The sequence below is a fragment of the Petaurus breviceps genome, unplaced genomic scaffold (genome assembly GCF_028583685.1).
Source record: "Petaurus breviceps papuanus isolate PSGF00001 unplaced genomic scaffold, PetGlider_PUasm1.0 181, whole genome shotgun sequence".
Classification (NCBI taxonomy): Eukaryota; Metazoa; Chordata; class Mammalia; order Diprotodontia; family Petauridae; genus Petaurus; species Petaurus breviceps.
In genome coordinates this window covers 8,686,831-8,690,494 of record NW_027185784.1, presented here as the reverse complement: position 1 = coordinate 8,690,494, position 3,664 = coordinate 8,686,831, and the positions used below count along the sequence as shown (strand labels likewise).

At 38.6% G+C, this 3,664-nt stretch overlaps 1 pseudogene; it reads left to right on the top strand.

Annotated features, from left to right (window-relative positions):
• LOC138160367 (activator of 90 kDa heat shock protein ATPase homolog 1 pseudogene) overlaps positions 1–1,790 on the top strand; it is a 2,762-nt pseudogene extending 972 nt beyond the window's left edge.
• Positions 1,791–3,664: the final 1,874 nt, after the last annotated feature.

Here is a 3,664-nt window from a genome sequence, read left to right as displayed (position 1 = left end):
GGAAAGGGGTACAGAGAGAGGGTGACTCAAAGAGCAAGCTCTCTCTTAGCCCAGTGACCTTCTGCCACAGTTTTACTCTGGGGGAACATCCAAAAATATTTATGTATAAGTTATGTCTAGGTTTCCACAAATATAGGTAACAGAATCCCAAACTCTCATGACAGTACTCAATGTAAAAAGGGTCACACTGCATAAAAAGTGTATGAATCACAAAAGATTCAGAGGAACCCATGAACAAATATAGAACTTTAAAGTCCTGTTCCCCATATAGGTAAATACACTTTGGATGTGACTGAACAAGTACTTTTGTCTACAAAAGAACTACAATTTTAAGAGAAAATTATCATCTCACAGAAAATATAATAGCAGTCTAGGATTTGGGTATATATTTTAAACAAGAAGATTGGAGAACCAGTGTTTAGAATTGGGGTACCCCTTTGGGATTATAGCAGCAAGACAAAGTGAGTGGTACAAAGTCAAATTGTGGCTAGAAATTCAATTCAGCAAATACTTATTAAATATGATATGCAAAGAACTATGCCAAGTACTCAAAGAAAGAACAGCCCCTTTCCTCAAGGGGCATACATTCTATTAGCAGAATAAGACATGCACACAGATAAGTAGATAAAATAATTTTAACAGCAAAAGGACATTAATGTAGGAACTGGAGAAGGTTGGGTTGGGTTGGGAGGTTAGGGAAGGTGGAGAGGATAGCAAGCCCTGAAGGCACTGTGCCAGCCTCTAGTAATTTCCAGGCTCTGCTGGGCATCTGGGGCCAGGATGTTCAGGAACCTTTGGTGGCAAAATATGAGACCAAATTGCAAAGTGTGGTGAGGGTGACCCATCCTGGATTGTGGAGGAGCAGGCAGACCCTACTAAGATCAATAACTAGCACTGGACTAATATGAATGCTTCAAACTGGTCCACTGATAAACTGAAATCCCTTTTTCCAGCAATCCAAATGCAAAGTGAATAGGGCAACTGTGAGGGGACAGAAGTGAACAAGCTTGATGGCAAACTCATCTTATTCTTTGAGTGCACCATCAAACTGATCTGGACAGATACTTCTAAATCAGGAGTGAAATACAAGGGACACGTGCAGATCTCCAACTTGTCAGATGAAAACCACATCAATGCAGTGGAGGTTAGTGTGAGCCTAGTCAAAAATGAGCCTGATATAACTCTGTTGTCCTTAATAAAGAAGGCGTGACAAAGATCTGAGATGCAGTACAAACTTATGTCAGGACTCTCAAAACAGAATTCACAAAGGGCGTGATCTTACCTACTCTGAATGGTGAGACATTAGATGCAGCCCCCCAGCTGCCAGGGCAAACTCAGGATTACAAAGTCAAACCTGGTACTTTGGCAAGTCAGCCTAAAACTGTTGGTGTCAAGATACCTACCTGCAAGATTGTTCTGAAGGACACTTTCTTAACATCACCAGAGGAGCTTTTTAGGGTGCTTGTCACCCAGGAGATGGTTAGGTCTTCACCCATACTTCTGCTGGATGAGGGGGATAAGTTCATCTTGCTGCATGGCAATGTCACTGGGGAGTTCTTAAATCTGTTCCTGAAAACAAGATTGTGATGAAATGGAGGTTTAAGTCTTGGCCTGATGGATACTTTGCTATCATTACCTTGTTCTTTATTGACAAAGATAGAGAGACAGAGCTTCTCATGGAGAACAAAGACATCCCATCACCAGAGGAGGAATGGACAAGACAGGACTGGCAGCAGTAATACTTTGAGAGCATCATTTAGACCTTTGCCTATGGCACACACTTATTCTAACTTTAATTTCTATAGGGCTATGGCCCAGCCAGAAGTTCAGTTCAGCTGTCTACTGTCCTGCAGTTGTGACTAGCAGGATTGCAGCATCCCACCCGCTACTGTGGGGCCCAGGCCCCTGTCCATTCATATACCATAGGTTTGTGCATGTTTTCTGCTTAGTGGAATCAGGCAGTGAATTCTCTTTCATATGTACATATGCTAAATAGACACAACTTTTTAAAAAAGGACTTTAATGTTCTGTCAAAAAAATAGAAAATGGTAACTTAGCTGAAATTCTAAGGAATTTAGGGATTCTAAAGAGCCAAGAAAGAAACTTAATAAAAGCAAACTACTGGAATGTTGGCTTAATTTTCTTCATGTTCTAATTGCCTTTAAGCCATGTTGACAAAGAATGGGAAACTAAGTAGGTATCCATCAATTGGAGAATAGCTAAACAAATTATGATGTATGAATGTAATGGAAAATACTCTTGCATCCTAAGAAATGGCAAAGGAGATGATTTCAGAGGAACCTGGTCAAAGTTTATATGAACTGATATAAAGTGAAGTGAACCAAAACAGAGTAATCTCTTAAGTACAAAACATTGTAAAGACAAACAGCTTTGAAAGACGAACTCTGTTCAGTACAATGATTCACCATTATTTTAACTGACCACTGAAGAAGATTGCTGGAGAGGTGATGGAATATAATTCACAATGAAACAGATGTTTCTGGATATGATCAGTGTGGAAAATTGTTTATATGCTTATGCATGTATATGCATGTACATATGTGTGTTTATGTGGATATGTGTATATATACATGTATGTATATATTTGTTACAAGGACTTTATTTTTCTTTAAATGTTTTTTTGGGGTGCAGGTGGTGGGAGGGAAACGATAAGTTCCTGTTGACTGAAAATAATGCAATTCATTTTAAAATAAATGAATCATTGGGTATGGATCCAAGGTTCAAATAAAAAAGAAAAAGACCCTGGGCCCTAAGTCTAGGCAAAGCGAAACCCTCAAGTCGGCACGTATAAAAGCTAGAGGGATAAACCTGATTATGGGAACCATCTCACAAAATGAGAGCATATACTAGACTTGATTTAATCACCTGCCCTTTAGAGATAGCACTATATGCAGGCATACCTCAGGGATATAGTGGGTTCCATTCCAGACCACTGCAATAAAGCAAGTCACATAAATTTTTCGGATTCCCAGTGCATATGAAAGTTATATTTATACTATGCTGTAGTCTATTAACTGTACAATAGTGATATGTTTTAAAAAGTAATATTTGTATCAATTAAAAACACTAGATTGCTAAAAATATGCTAATCATCATCTGACCCTTTAACAAATTGTAATCCTTTTGCTGGTGGAGGGTCTTGCTTCAGCATTGATAGCTGCCGACTGATCAGGGTAGTGGTGGCTAAAGGCTGGGGTGGCTGTGGTAATTTCTTAAAATAAGACAACAGTGAATTTCACCACATTGATTAATTCTTCCTATCCATTAAACACTTTGAGGCTGTCATAGGGTTATTAATTGGACTAATGTCATTATTGTATCTCAGGAAATAGGAAGGTCAGAGGAGAAGGAAAGAGATGAGGAGCAGCTGGTGGGTAGAACAGTCAAAACGCACCCAACAGTTTTCAATTAAGTTTTCCATGTTATATGCATATTATTCATGGCACCCCCAAACTATTACCTTAGTAACAGTAAAGTTTGCTCATCATAGACTACCATAACACATATAATAATAATAATAACTTAAAAGTTTGAAATATTACAAGAATTAATCAAATGTGACACAGAAACATGTCAACACATGCTGTTGGAAAAATGGCACGTTGTAATGTAATGCCAAGGAAAGGCAACTTCCCAAGGTTCA